This window comes from Notolepis coatsorum, assembly GCF_963971535.1.
Source record: "Notolepis coatsorum genome assembly, chromosome: 15".
Taxonomy (NCBI): Eukaryota; Metazoa; Chordata; class Actinopteri; order Aulopiformes; family Paralepididae; genus Notolepis; species Notolepis coatsorum.
The window spans coordinates 10,616,913-10,634,452 of NC_140179.1; positions in this window are offsets into that span (position 1 = coordinate 10,616,913).

Consider the following 17,540-nt stretch of genomic DNA (forward strand, 5'->3'; position numbering starts at 1 on the left):
GGTCCGGTAGAGTACTGTGCTGTCTTCGGGCGTGGTTCTCCTCCTCTTCCTCTTCGTCTTCAGTTAGGTCATCCAGTGCTTGTAGTCTCTGGTTTAGCCTCTCCACAGGATATGCTGCTCCTTCCCGGTTGCTAGGTCTCGCTTGGACCGGTGGGGGGAGGTGGTCTGTGGGGGGTATAGACCTCGTCTGTTGGTCAAGTTCAGGGTTGTTTACTCGGCTAGGGGATGCCGCCCTGGAGGTGTGTCTAGACGAGTTCCTGGAGCCTCTGGCGGAGGGAGAGGGTGTTGTCCGTCTGATCAGCTGTTCTATTAGTTGCGACTGCTGTCTGTCGCGCGCTGCGTCCCGTTGAGCACCGGCTCGTTCTCGGGCCACATTCTCTTCCATCTGAATGCGTCTTATTTCTAGACGTATCTGCTCGTGTTCGCTTCGCTGCTGGATCTGCAGTCGGTCGCGTTCAGCAGCGGCGTTCAGGCTGATGAGGAAGGCCTGCTGTAGGGTCCTCTCTGCCTCTGGAGAAGGCGGTTGTATAGGGGAGCCTTCCCTCGGGGTACTCCTTGCGGAGCCTTGGAGCTCTATCTCCACGGTGCTCTCCCCGTCTTCTTCCGTGCCGAGTTCTCTCTCGGTAGCGTTGTATTCCTCCCGGGACTCATCGGGGACTACTTCTTCAGTACTGGCGGGGTGTGAAGTCATGTCTGGTTCCCACTGGTCCCCACCGTGAACTTGGTCAGTTACATTAGAGCCCGTAGGGGCCTCTATGGTCGGGGTAGTCTGGGCGTTGGGGTTAGACATACTTTTACTTTCTAGTTTTACCGCGTTTACTGTTAGTAGAAGACTAGGTTGTTGACTGACAGCGTAAGCCTCTAAGTACTGAGGGAGCCGTCGTTCGCGCTGCGGGCGTTGGTTAGGAGGATCGTTTCGTGGAGTGTTCATCATAGGCCATTTCAATATTAATAACACTATATTAATATTACACTAATTACCATCCGGTTCGAAGGACCAATTGTAACTGAGGGGTACAATTCCCTGACTGTATTACTAGATATGATACTTACTACCACTACCTTTGTACTTAATATTCGGCCACCCAGTACACGGCATAAATATATTATCATGAACACTCTCACGTAGATGAAACGGATCCAACACAAATGTACGAATTAGAAACAGGTCTTTATTTCTACACAGCGATGGTGTGTAGAATAAGCACTTAATCACTTAATTACATTTATGAATTGAAATAGTATGCACTTTTATGGCAAGGAGTATTCGTCGGTATATCAATAGAGAATGTCCAATCTCTGAAGGCGCAGGTGGTAAATATACGACCTGGAATAGTTAAGGAATAACAGCAATGATACTTTAATGATTATACTAGATACACTAGAGGGGGTTAATCCGGTCGCTTGTAAGCCGACAGGAGTAGGAGGGGGGGGGGGGGTAGAATCCGGCTGCCTCGTCCGGCCAAGGGTATCCCAGGTGAACCCACTGTAGTGCCGTTCAATGCGCCGGCGATCCTTGGACCACAGATGAAAGCAGGTGGACTCTTTGTGGGCCGGCTCTCTCCGGTCCACGGGGGAGAGACGTGAAGCGACCTCGTCTTGCAGAGCGTCTCCTCACCTTGCGTCCTCTCCAGGGGGGGGGGTTCCAACACACGGCAGTGTCAGGGGTCTTTATCCATGGAATAATCAAAGTATCCAAAGCATAATCCGTGCCTGGGAAGGCGGGCTGTCGTCGGTAGAATAATCCGGTATACAGGTCCACTCGCTCGTCGGCTCTGGGGCTCCTCGGGTGCAGCTTCACATAGGGTCAACCACCCTGGGTAAGCAGCCAGTTCTCTGCCCGAAACGATGGGGTACTGACTACGGTAGTATTCTCACCGCACGAAGCACTATATATTAACAGACTATTATTAGCTTAATAGACTACGTCCAACTCGACGATATAGTGCCAAATATGACTATTCAAATATTAATATACACGATGTCTCAATACCGATGGTAGGCGAACTTGGCCTTACTCCCACACGTGGCGTCGCGGGGAGGCTTTACGTCTGTGACTCTATTGGAGGGTAAGAAACTGGACTGAAAAGAAAGTCCTACTTTAGTAGCGCAGTATATATACGCACTATGAACAAATAGTCCCATTAGTGGTGCGGTAGCCAAATTCCTACGCGGAACTAGGACTTGTTCGTACATGTGGAGCGGTACGTTTGAACTGGGTCTGAGGGGTATGGCAGCCTGGCACCAAGGTCTCGACCAATAGTAGAATGGAGACTATTATGGGATGTTCAGTAGGCTAGAATGGATATTCAATGCATATTGTACAAGGAATATACAAGGGATATCAGGGAATATTAGAGAATATACAAATACAATTAAATATATATATATAAATAAATATATATATTCGGTTTAATCTGGCCCTTCACAACAATAATAATACTAATAATAATAATACAGTTATTGACACGACAACAACAACAGACCAAAAAAAGTATAGTTTTAGAGTAATCCTGTCTAATCCCAGAAAACAACGCTATGCAGCAATACGTGCATTTCACTCAAAACCGCAGCGTTTCTCGTCTGTATCAACAATCAATCTGAAATCAACGCTTTATTATCTGTATTATGTTTCATCATGAATGCATGAAAGGGTGGGGGTGGGGGGTAGTTTTTCTATGCTTTGATCGTCACCAACGGAATACGTTACACACACACATTACACACATACTCTCGGTTCGCAGTGAATGGATTCTTGGATCAACGCAAGATTGATACCATATAGCCCTTACCTTGACTAGGATGTACTCCAAAAAGAATATTCCAATTATCTGATCGCCATTCCAAGTATTGATGTCGATCGTGTTGCCAACATAATCCACCAAAGAACATGAACCGGGAGTGCTTGATTCTCCTCAATCCATGCGTTATAAACGCTTGTCCTGCCCGACAAGGAAAACCTGGCCCGGACTTTTTAGATCGACGCACAGCCTAAGCCAGAAAGTTTCAAATGATGTGCAATACCAGCCGCAAGGCGGCAGGCGGCGGTATTGGATGTTTGCGATCTCAGACTCATTCCCAATGATAACACAGGCTCCCTCAATGGATGGGAATATCGAATAAAAGAAATAACGATAGAAAACCTGACTTTTCTCGGGCTTGCCGCTCAAGCATCGGTGAGTTAACCCGACTTTATTCGTGAGTGGCGTCCAATGAGTTAACGTACAGGGCCTCCTTATCCCAGACTGGCTACAATAATATTATGAAATGAAAATATGAATACAACTCTATTCCAGTAGGTCAAGTAAATAATCTACTGTTAGAATTGAGGCAAAGCTATTTGAGCTATAGGGGAGAAAAAGAAGAAATCTTTATTTGTCATGCAGTTTAACACATTGGGTGCCAACAACGAGATATCTCGTTGTTGGCCGCCATGCGTTGGTTGCCAATAATGAGATTTCTCATTATTTAATCGTTATTTCTTTTATTAGCGATATCCATTCATTTTACAAAATTACAATGTGTTTAGTGTATTCCAGTAAATTGCTATTTTCGCAGAATTTCTAGAACTCTCCGAAACTATACTCGTATTCAAAACCGTATAAAACGGAAATGTACTGATGAAAAAACAATCCGTTTTGTACATGTTGACTGCACGTCATTGATAAGAGACGGGTGTATTAGACACAGCCATAATTTAAGATATAGTTTATGCGTTCGCAAATGTGCTCGTCCTCCCATTCATTAACGTGGTGGCATCCAAGCGACAAATCGTCATATCCGGCTGGCAACCAATGTTTTAACACACACATGCGAGATGGGCGACACAAGAGGAACACACACACACATGCATTGGGTCGTCGATGAAATGTCTCTCTGCAGTTGACCCATCCCGTTGTCCTTCCCCCCAAGGGCAGCTGGAAGCAGATAGGGGCGTCGGCGTGGGGCCGCGCCCCGGGGACCAATCCAAGTGCTCCTGTCCGTCTTCGTCAGGGACGCGACAGCGTCAGCGATCTGTTGTGCATGTTTTTCCATTGGGTTTCTCTTATCGGGAGGGGGAACACTTGCGAGCACGGGGAGAACATGCAAACTCCACACAGAAAGGCCCGGGAGATACCCCACCTGGGTACCGGCAACGCAGAAACCTGGTCCCCAAGCGGGAATCAAACCCTGGACCTTCTAGCTGTGAGGCGACAGTGTTAACCACTACACCACGTGCCACCAGTGATGTAGTAGCTGACAACTCCCTAAAGATGCCTGAATTTAATAAATCATCTTGGGAGCGAATTGGACACGGTATTCACTACACGAGGAAATAATCGAGGCAATTAAATCACACCCATAATCAGGTAAAGCAGCAGGTCTGTTCTGGAACACGCTCACAGCGCTTGGTGAATGACATCCTGCCAAGGTCCTTATTATAAGAAGCTAACATTTAAAAAAGGGCAAAGAGGGAACAGATCCTGCCAATTTCAGCCCTATTACCCTTCAACACTTTGACAGAAAGGTTACTGCCAAGGTCCTCGCCAACAGGCATGTGGTGACATCTAACAAGAGCTCTGGCTATGGTGAATCAATCCAGATCATTTCCTGAGTTAACCCTTTCACTACTACACTACAGAAGGTTAACCCTTTCACTGCCACAAAGGTTAACCCTTTTACTACCACACTACAGAAGGTTAACCCTTTCACTACCACACTACAGAAGGTTAACCCTTTCACTGCCACACTACAGAAGGTTAACCCTTTCACTGTCACACTACAGAAGGTTAACCCTTTCACTGCCACACTACAGACGGTTAACCTTTCACTACCACACTACAGAAGGTTAACCCTTTCACTGCCACACTACAGAAGGTTAACCCTTTCACTGCCACACTACAGAATGTTAAGAAATTGTCTTTTATTTTTTTACAGGATTATTCCATTGCTTAATTGTCTTGAATGTGAAATTACATTGAATTATACTGTATGTAAAAACAACATATTTTTTTTAATTTAATCTGTAAATGAATTGCCTTTCCACCTTATTTTAATTTGGGTATTTTACTCTAAATTGTATTTGGCAACCATTGCTGCCAGACATTTACAGTCAAAAATAAATAACAACAGATGAAGGTGTAACAGAGGTAAATCACTTATCAGGTAAACCGCTTATCAGCCAATCCCCAGGCCCTGTCCCAACAAGGTCTCACAGCTGCGCCCAATCACAGATCAATTAGTCAATAATGTCCAAATGTTCTGGACACAGCTGTGGGAGAGACATCATGCAACACATAGTTCAAGTGGTTTATAGGTGAGTATCAGTTACACAGCAATACACAGTAATACAATAGTCCAACAGTTCTTATATTCCGGGGGTGTATTCTCTTTTAAAGCAGGCCTGAAAACCTTCTTATGTCAAAAGGCCTTTTATTGCTAGTAGGGATGTCCGATATTATCGGCCTACCAATATTATCGGCCGATATCGGCATTCAAATGTGATATCGGAAAATATCGGTATTGGTTTTCAAAAAACTAAAACCCCCTTTTTTTTTTTTTCTTTTTTTTTTTACATTTCTATAACCTTTATTTACCCAGGCAAGCAAGTAAGAACAAATTCTGATTTTATTTATTGTCAAAAGTATGCATATTGTTGTGTTGATTCCACAACAAGAGATATGTAATGTTAATTACCTGAAATTATTCAATTTTTGGGGGGGGGAACCCTGCATATATCGGTATCGGTTGATATCGGTATCGGAAATTAAGAGTTGGACAATATCGCTGTTTACCTTCTGGTTAGAACGCCATCGCTGTAATGCAATGGGGAGAATGCCGTGTTTTGCGAGTGCTAAAACTATATGAAATATTATAGCTATGGATCTAATAAACACGTCGATTGTCAGTGAGTTTTTTCATACATACATTTCCGTTTTATACCCTGGTGAATATGAATATAGTTCCAGAGCGATTCTGTCTAATCTCAAGAAACTCGAGCAAACCGCGCTTCAATGTATTTCCTTAGAAATCGTGCCGCTTGATTTATGAATTGTTCTGAAAATAACGCTAGATTATCGGTATTATATGTGTCCTCGTGCACGATACAGAATCGGGGCTGAAAAATCACTTCTCCGTGCATTGGTCGCAGCCAACCGCACGCACACACACACAGACATGCGTGATCGTTACGAAAGAAACATCTGATTAACCCAAGATTGGTAACATAGAGTCCTTACCTCACATCTGATGTAATGCAAAAAGATGAATCCAATTCCTGATCGCCATTCCAAATATTGATCGCGTTTATTGATCCAACGCTATATGTCCAAAACGCATAATCCACGCTGCTCTCAGTCTCCCCAGTCCATGTGTTATAACGATACTGCATGCCCGAGAAGGAAAACCTGGACCGGACTTGTTAGATCAGCGTACAGCCCAAGGGGGAGGGATTTCAATGATGTGCAATACCGGCCGGAAGGTGTTAGGCGGCGGTATTGGCCTTTTGCAAGCTCAGACCCATTCCCAATGATAACGTTAGGCTGGATGGATGAAAAATGAATGGATATAGCGAATAAAAGAAATAACGATTAAAACCCGACTTTTCTCGTGATTGGCGCTGAAACAGTTAAGGGGATGCAGACCAGAGAAAGACTTTCGTCTTGTTTACATCAGGGTCCCCCATTTTCAATTCATCATGACATTCATGATATAAACGACATACAGATATACAGTACTGTTACATCCAGACATTTATGACATACAAGACATACAAATATACAGTAGCCTACTGTTTAAGAGACAGAGATCATAAAAGAAAATATATACATTCGAGGGGGAAGAAATTGTACATTGTAGGGGGTTGGGTGGGTGGGGGGGGGGGGGGGGTTTGGACATTTACCGGGGCCAGTTTCGAATTGCAGCCTCCCGTAGGTGCTCTGTGAGAGCGGTTTTGAAGGCGGGTAGGGATTCACATTTTTTTTACGGCTGTGGGTAGGGCGTTCCACATTGTTGTGGCATAATTGCGAAACGTGTTTAGTCCCTTGTTTGACCCGAATCTGGGTTGAACATGATTTGTGGAGCTCCCTCTGGTGTTGTGGTCGTTGTATTCACTGACCTTTGGGAAGTATTTTGACATGTACATGGGTACCTGAGTGGTGTAGTGTATCTTGTAGACCAGGCCCATTGCAAGTAGCTGTACTCTGTCGTCTACTCTAAGCCATCCTAGGATGTCAAAATGGGCAGGGGTGAGGTGGGTCAAGCAGTTGTCTGACCAGTTTGTTTTGTGATGTTTGTAGTCTTGTTTTTAGGGCATTTGAGGTGCTTTGGTACCATGAGGTGCAAGCATAGTCGTAGTACCCTTGAATGAGTGCTCCTGTTAGAGTCTTCACGGTATTCTTGTTTACCAGAGAGGAGATCCGGTACAAGAATCTTGTTTGTTGGTTGACTTTTTTTTATTACATTGGTTGCCATTTTGTCACAGGAAAGATTTGCCTCTAGGATGGACCGTTGATGAACTCTGAGATGTAGCTCCGGAGTGGAGGCTGTCGGGACATAATCCTGTCAACTCCGTTAAACCATGCGGAGAACTCCCAGTTCAGTTAGATTAAATTAGCATAAAGCTGCCATTTGCTTAACATTAACCAGATCTTTCAATCTCCGGTGAAACCACTCTGCCGGAGAGATGAGAGCGCATTGAAATGTTGATGGGATTTATGACCCACGCCGAGAGACACGCGCACACGCGGAGGCACACACACACACACACACATACACACACACAAACACACACAAACACGCACGCACACAGAGATGCACGCACACATACACGCATGCACACAGAGACGCACGCACACACACACACGCACGCACACGCGGAAGCACACACACACATGCACACAAACACGCACGCACACAGAGACGCATGCACACACACACATGCACACATACACGCACACACACGCGCACGCACACAGAGATGCACGCACACACACACACGCACACAGACACGCATATGAGGGGCCGTTTAGGGTATATACCGTCACACACACACACACACGCACGCACACAGAGATGCGCGCGCACACATGCACACACACACACACGCACACACACACACACACAGAGATGCACGCGCACACATGCACAGGCTCTCCCACACAGAAAGCCAAGGGATTATTGGGGAGCATCTTTTCTCATGTTTTAGTAAAAATGCAACAATATCTACACTTCCTGAAAGATGTGAAATATCCTCAAATATATAGTGTCGTGTTCGTATATTATTGTTTATGATTTGCTTTATTCACATCGTATTAGAGATGGGTGTTTATGTAATCGTTACACAAACTATGCCACAAACCGTTTGAACTTCTTATCCCCTGAACGGAATTTATAGTCAAACGAAGATTATGCATATTAAATAAAGCTATAATATGTTACATTTCCACATTAAAATGTCTAAAAACTACTAGACCTATGTTATATATGTTTTATATATTGTTATACATTTGTCTGCAGTTCTTTTTGGTGACACTAGGTGGGGCTCTGCTGGTTAGAAAGATTGACTAATCCCCCAGCGGTTAGGTGGTCGAGCGGAGATTGCGTTCGTCACCAGCCCCGGAGCTGTGAGCTTGGTTCGCCTGTTCGAATTCAGCTCACAGCTCCGGGGTTGTCACCAGCTTGGCTGGCCGTCTGCACTGATACAATTGGCTGTATCAGAGGGTGGGAGAAGCTGGCGGGGTGGGTCCGGGTCGTTGTAAACAGCGACTCCTACAGTTCGGTCGGGGCGCCTGCTAAGCGCGGATTGGACGTGAGGGGGATAGTGTGGTCCTCCCACACGCTACGCCCTCTCAATGAGAATCCGCGCTGCCAGGTGAAAAGAAGCGGTGATTGGCTGGACGTGTGTCGGAGGAAGCACGTGGTAGCCTCCACTCTCCCAAATGATCTGACTGTGGGGGGTAAAGCGCAGCGACCAGGAAGGGACTGGGAATTGGCATACGACTAACATTGGGATGGGAGAAAATCGGAGGAAAATGGAGGGGGAAAAAGACCAATAAAAAAAAAAAAAAAAAGATTGACTAATCCCTAACTACCAAACTATATCTCCCGGAGTATTGTGCTAACCCTTCCTATTAATTTACATGAAACAGGTAACATCAGTGTAAGCAAGTGTATTTGAACTTGGGACTGTGGGATCCACAGAAATACAGAGAGGTGGTGAGGCCCCAGTCTGCCAGTAGCTGTCAAACCATGTCAGCTAATTTTTTATTCTAAATCTAGCTAAAAGCTAAGAAAAGTGCATTTTAACAATGAAGACAACAATTTCCATGATACTTTACTTTTTATTTATTACTTTATTATTGACTATTTATGTGTTTATTTGGACAAAACAATGCTAAATGAATGAACACAGTGAACATGAATCAGATACCTGGAACACAGTAAACGTGTAAAGATTGCCGGATTTAGCACAAGGCTAATTTCCATCCGTTGTCCCCAAACATAAAGACATAAACATATACAGTAAGAAATGTATATAAGTGGGCTGCCAGGGCGGCGCACCACGTAACGCACTGTAGTGCTACACAGCCGTACCGTGTTCGACTCCCGGAACCGGCGACATTTACTGCATGTCTCCCCCCCACAGCTTCCTGCATGTCTTCCCCCCACATCTTCCTGCATGTCTTCCCCCCACAGCTTCTCCCATTCTTCCTCTCCGCCTGTAAAAAAAAGCTGTAAAAATGCTAAAAATAAATCTTAAAAAAAAAGATTTTTTTATATATAAGTGACAGACACACTCAATGATGCATAGGTAGCAGCAATGCACTCAGAAATACATAGCAGCAAACCACTGCATAATTAGCAGCAATACACAAAAATAGAGACATATCACCTGTGATCCCACACTCCTCCATGACCTCATCAACTAGAGACACATCACCTCTGGTCCCACGCTCCTCCATGACCTCATCAACTAGAGACACATCACCTCTGGTCCCACGCTCCTCCATGACCTCATCAACTAGAGACACATCACCTCTGGTCCCACGCTCCTCCATGACATCATCAACTAGAGACACATCACCTCTGGTCCCACGCTCCTCCATGACATCATCAACTAGAGACACATCACCTGTGATCCCACGCCCCTCCATGACATCATCAACTAGAGACACATCACCTCTGGTCCCACGCTCCTCCATGACATCATCAACTAGAGACACATCACCTCTGGTCCCACGCTCCTCCATGACCTCATCAACTAGAGACACATCACCTCTGGTCCCACGCTCCTCCATGACCTCATCAACTAGAGACACATCACCTCTGGTCCCACGCTCCTCCATGACATCATCAACTAGAGACACATCACCTCTGGTCCCACGCTCCTCCATGACCTCATCAACTAGAGACACATCACCTCTGGTCCCACGCTCCTCCATGACATCATCAACTAGAGACACATCACCTCTGGTCCCACGCTCCTCCATGACCTCATCAACTAGAGACACATCACCTCTGGTCCCACGCTCCTCCATGACCTCATCAACTAGAGACACATCACCTCTGGTCCCACGCTCCTCCATGACATCATCAAATGGCATCTTTTGTTCTTGTTGTGAGTGAGATGTGAAACCTCTCCAGGGACACAAATCAAATCAAATCAAATGTATTTGTAAGGCCCGACGTTAATGTCCCCGTGGGCCGGACACGTCTTCTTTAAACAAGTCAAGAAGAAACATCACAATGAATCAAGAACAAAATAAAAAACACCATAAAGTCCAAAATGTTTTAAAAACACACGCCCCATGCAAACAACACAACTCTGTGAACTGAAGAGTTCACATTCAGAACTTTGTTGTTGTGGATTATTGTGAATCAGCCGACCAACCTGCTCATCGCATCGAAACAAAGAGGCCTATTGAGATGTTAGAAATATGTGATTTAATGTTCTATGTCTTACCTTGACTTTGTCTATTTTGATGCTTGTTTTATACTTATTTTACATCTGCACTTTATGCTCTTGATATGCCAATTCTGTGCTCATTGTATGCCTGTCTTTTTTTTTTTTTACTGCTGTGAAGCACTTTCAGCTGTGAAGAGCTGCAATTCTTGTATGAAAGGTGCTATATAAATAAAGTGTATTATTATTATTATTATTATTATTATTATTATTATTATTATTATTATTATTATTATTATTATTATTATTATTATTATTATTATTATTATTATTATTATTATTATTATTATTATTATTATTATTATTATTATTATTATTATTATTATTATGATTGAAAATCACAGACTTGAGTCTGGCGGGAACTGTGCCTGTGAGCCAAGAACTTTGAATATTAACTACGGAGGTTTGCATAGTTCAAGTTCAAGTTCTTTATTTGTCAAATACGCAACAATACAGGTGCATTGCAGGTCATGACATGTTTGTGTTTCGAGCTCAGACTCAACGGTGCACAATTAGGAAACAACAATGAATACAAGAATGTTACCAATAAGTAGTAGGAAGATAAAATATAAAATGAGATAACATGAGAAAAAAATTTGAATTATTTACAGAAACTGTTTTGAGTATAGTGTATCAAAGTCAAAGTCAGCTTTATTGTAATTTCTCATAATGGGTAAGACATACGTGCTTGCTAGTGGATTGATAAAAATATTGCAAGCCATCTTAGTGGATTTGTTTTGGGACAGGTTACACTGGGTACCTCAAGCTGTTCTTTTTTTGCCTAAAGAATAAGGGGGGCCAATTAATACACATAGAGAGTAGAATGGCAACCTTCCGTCTTCAGTTTGTACAAAAGTACCTCACATATGCAGGCAACATTCTTGTGTGGAAGGATGTTGCAAGTGTTATTTTAAGGAGGGTAAATGGGTTCGGTTTGATGCTGTTTTGTTTTTAATGGATGATAATTTCATGAATTTGTCGGAAATGTCTGTTAAAAGAAAAATGTCTGAGCCTGCTGTTTCACTGAACTGGTTGTTGGAGGAACCTCTTGTCGGTGGGGCGAGAATGGACATTACGGACAGTTCAACACCAAGCCTCAGACACACACTGTGTAAAAACGGAATACTCACACTGGGGAAAATAGTGGATGTAGCTGGGCTAAGCCACCTGTTAAGCCATCATTTCAGAAAATCTGCCTAAAAATACATACCCAAGTAAATCGAAGATTGCTCCACGTCTACAAGTCTATTTGCCTGTTGTCGGTATCTAGGGACATCTATGGACCTCAGGGAATGTATTCCCAGTGTCAGAACTATTGTGTCTGTTACTATGCTTGAGTACATTTGAATGATTTACGATAAAATAATTGACAAAAAAAATTGCCACTGAGCCCATTCAGCCCCTTCTTGAGATCAAGTGTACTAAATATCTAAGCAAATGAATAAAGGGCAGATGATTTACATTCGGTTTTGTAGATACAGTACTGAATTTTGCCACCTGGACACATGCTATTTGAAATATGAATATAGAATATCAGGCCTATACATTACCTTATTATGGCCAAGTCATACATCTATGGATCGGGCCAATGTCCAATGTCTTTCAAAGGTCCGAGTTCGTAATCTCGTTATATGAACGTATAATAACAATAAAGTCGATTATATTCTAGAATACCAGAGTATTATCAAAACTCCATGAAACAATAGGAAATCATTAGGTTATGTTTGAGGCTAGTTTTAGATGAGTTGGAATAACAGATTAGGCTACGCATGAGCAGACTCTACAGAATACTGTGGTTTGTGAGATTGAGAATTCATGTTTGAAAACCTATGCTGACCTTAACCTTGTCACGATCAGAGCTCGTGTCTGCCAGATGAGGAGCAATCAGCGTGGCTGCAAGAGATCACCTCATCAAGCGTTCCCTACTTCAACTGGCAGAACCCGTCATCCAACGTCGCAGTGTTAAACTGCCTACCGAGGTACCACGACGCTACCTGAAGACCAGCTGTAACTACCCCTGTTTGTGCTTGCCCTAACCTTCTGTTTCTTGTGCCCCAGGACTTCGCTCCAGCGCCCTTCCACCCTGACGTCTCGAGCCCCAGCGTCCTTCCACCCTGACGTCTCGAGCCCCGCAAAGAGGACTCCTGCTCGCTCTCAAGCGCAATACCTGTGTCCTCTCTCTCTCGCTGCCGACAGCTGCACTGAAGTGCACCTGCTCTCATTCTTCTTCCCCCCCAAGAACATTATAACCTCCGTGTTGTTCACATTCCTGTTTCACATTCCTGTTATACTCTGCTTGGTTGGGAAGAATAATTAAAGAACCCTAAACCGCTCCATTCTCTCCTCCTGTGTTTTGCTATTGGGCTCCGCAAGAACCCCCCATCCTCACAGACCTACAGTATCTTAGCCTAATAGATATCATTTACATTTAGTCATTTAGCTGAATGCTTTTATCCAAAGTGACTTACAAGTTCTGTACGACAAGCCATCAGGAAGGGCACAACTCTTTCAGCTGAGTAACAATGTTCATCAAACAGTGTTGAAACTTGGGTGCCACTGGCACTGCTGCAGTGTTGAGTGCAAAGTAGTAGAGACATGTTATTTAGTGGACATGTGCATGATAGTAGAAGACAGTAAGAAGGTTTTTTATACATTTTGTATATGAATTTGCATCAATTACCAAAATGTGCGATGTTAGGTGGTCAAGGCTTAGAGGCACCCAGGGAAGGCATGCGGACAGCGGTGATGTCGGTCGGTCAATCCAGTGGCTCGGTGGTGAGTCTCTCTGGATTTCAACCGAAGGTTTTGATGAAGGTTGAGATACTTCTGTCAAAACAAACGTGATGTTTGGTTCAGCAAAGGTCTTAACCGAGCTCCCGGTTATAGCAGAGCAACAGGCGTTTGACAGCTGGGATGCAGTTGCTTAGCAACTCGACGTACAGCGGTAGGCTGGACGGTCTGGCAGCTGATAATCATCTGGTCTGAGCGAGATGGAAAAGGGCCGTTGTTTGGCTTTTCAGCAGCTCCAACGCGGCCTGTGAGGATGAGGATCACACAAGCTGCAGTTTGAATGATGTCGCTCTAGGTCTCTCTAGTCACTTTCTGTAAATAATTTACTATTTTATTTGATCTCACCTCATTTTATATTTTATTTTATTGTATCTTACTACTACTACTTATTGTTATTGAACATGCACTGCACCTTAACCTGTTAACACTTTCAGTGCCACCAGGTGGCGCCAGAGTTAGTGCTTGAATGCCACCATCCACTTTAATGTTAACGTTAATATCGCCGAATCTATGTTTTAAATTATGGCTATGTGTCTAATCTGCCCATCGCTTATCAAAGAATCATTTTCCAGTCAGTGCTGTCAAGGCAGATTGGTTTTTTATCGCTTCATTTCCGTTTGAGAGCATTTTGAAAAGCACCCATTTTGAGGTAAAAAACAGTCCATTCTGGGCCATTCTGTGATAATCGTCTTTTACTGGAATATTCCAGAACGTTGATATTTGTCGGCCTATTTATGAATCGTTTTCAAATAAACGCTAGATGATCAATATTATACGTACACGCACGCCCATTCGAGGCGCGCGCTGATATTCCTGATAATAGCCGTGTTCATTTCCTCATGGATTTTACAGTGTAACCGATAGAGCCCATTTCACAAAACAGCTTATATCTTCATCAAAATGAGTCTGATTATCCTAACACTGATAACATAGATTCCTTACCTGACATCAGATGGTATCCAACTGGTATATTCCAATTCCTGATCACCATTCGAAAAAATCGATAAGTGTATAGATCTAAGGTGTATACAGTAGAACTCATGATCCGCGGCTCTCAGAGGATCCATAATGAACTGTGGTAACCCCGGCTGCATCAGTGGACTGGAAAATGTGGAGTACAGGATTTTTTTCCCCATCCATTTTCATTGAGTCCATTCCAAAATCCCTTATGTCATCTGGGAGACGATAGGGGGTGCTTTTTTCCACATCTGATCGCCAGCGGCTCTCGGGTAGACTAGGGTAGGCTCGCGTGATGCAAATTATGATTTCAGATCGCTAAAAAAAAAAAAAAAACAGAGAAATCTCGTGAGTGGCTTTCAACATAACTATTATAAATCCGAGAAAACTCGTGAGTGGCATAGAAAGTGTTAAGCTGTAGGAATATTTCGCCTAAAGGTACATGCCTAAGTAAATGGAAGATTGCTCCACTTCTGCAAGGTCAATTTGCATGTTCTTGGTATCTAGGAACATCTAGGGACCTGTGGGTATGTATTTCCAGTGTCAGAAATATTGTGTCTGTTACTAGGCTGAGTAAATTGTAATGAAGAAAAGGAGAATATAAATTATGATTTATTTTTGCATCTTTGATGGTGAATAATACCATGTTAAATCTGCGGGGTACGAGAAAATGCTCACTGAGCTCATTCACCACCTTATTGAGATCATGTGTACAAATCTAAGCAAATGAATAAAGGGAAGATGATTAAACAGAAGGATTTGTAGATACAGTAATGAATGATAATCGATTTTAATTATAAATTCATATTTGACCTTGAACTTGACCTTGACCTTATTATGGCCAAATCATACATCTATGGATAGGGGAAATGCTCCTTTTTCCAATGGCAGGGTTGAATCTGGATTTAGTCATTTGCTTGCGTTTTTTGATAAATTCGTATTTCCGATAAATCGTATAAAACATCGGTAAAAATGAAAATATACACTTTGACTACTGTCTTTGATAGGGTTATGGTCTTTACTCTTGGCTACAAATTTTAATTTGTTTTAAACATTAACCTCTTAACATCCAAGGGCCCACATGTGGACGAATCTTTGCCGACCTCTAGTGGCTCGGGTGTGCATTTCTTTTAATACAATATAGATCGAATTAAAGCCCTATTTGTTGCCTGTCGATTGCCCATTCAGCGGTTCTCGAGTTACATGCCGATATGTGAGGCGTTCCCCAAAGTACGCAAAAGTACACATTACCATCCCGACTCTTTGCACAGGGTTGTAGCCAATGAGTGTGGCTTTCCAATGATACCCCATGATATGATAATCTAATACGGTCTCTATTGATCGATTTATGATAAAGAAAAGCAGGGAACTATTTTACTATTTCTTTCACTATTTGGGCACTTTTACACAATTCCTGTGAGTTTATGGAACACCTCTGTAATTATATTTTTTTTTAATTCATTGTTTTGTATTTCTAATCAAGTCCTCAAAAACAGCATTTTTCTACCTCAAGATCTCGAGCCGTTTTGAGGCTGGGCTCCTAAACCACTGTGTGGCCTGGTGGCATCTGCCACATTATCATGCAGCTGAGTCTCTCTGACATCACAAATCAGCACATTTTCAGACGACTCAGTTCAGTGAGGGTGAATATTGTGAGAGGAGAATTGGAAGAATGCGCCAATATGAGAATTAGAGACATAGATCATATTAATATAAGTCCACATAGCTATGAAACAATGCTAAACACTGAAAAAGGCCATTTATAAGATAGTTCCCCTTTAAGGCTTGCAGTTGATTGTCATTCAGCACATGTCAGTTTCACTAATAACGTGCGTTGGGTTTTCAGTGAGGACATCCGTCTTTAAATCTCTCTCTTTCTATATATGAACCGCTCGAACTGCACTTACCAGCACTCAGGATGTGACGTAAGGTCTCCCTTGCGCCCTGTAGGACACCGCCAAGTGTAAGTTACCTAACGTGCTGCTGGGCAGAGCAGAGAGGCGTGTTGCTGGGGTGACCTGTCTCCCTCATCACACATGTGACAACGGTAAACATCTCACGTGCACACAAACACAACATGTTGTTATTCTGCCTCTGAAGCGCTACAGAGAATATATTCTGCCTTTTATTTAATTCTACCGTAATTGTAATGTCTGTTAATGTCGCACCAAGCGACCAAATCAAATCCCTTGTATTTGTGAAACTGCTTGGCAATAAAGACCTTTCTGATTCTGACACAGAGACATCCATGGACATACTGTACATACACATGTCATACTGTACATACACCTGCCATACTGTACATACACCTGTCATACTGTACATACACCTGTACATACACCTGTCATACTGTACATACACCTGTCATACTGTACATACACATGGCATACTGTACATACACCTATCATACTGTACATACACCTGTCATACTGTATATACACATGTCATACTGTACATACACATGTCATACTGTACATACACCTATCATACTGTACATACACCTGTCATACTGTACATACACCTGTCATACTGTACATACACCTGTCATACTGTACATACACCTGCCATACTGTACATACACATGTCATACTGTACATACACCTGTCATGCTGTACATACACCTGTCATACTGTACATACACCTGTCATACTGTACATACACCTGGCATACTGTACATACACCTGTCATACTGTACATACACCTGTCATACTGTACATACACCTGACATACTGTACATACACCTGCCATACTGTACATACACCTGTCATACTGTACATACACCTGTCATACTGTACATACACCTGTCAACATTGTATTTTGGGAGATCTTCCACAAGGGGCCTGGATGAGGA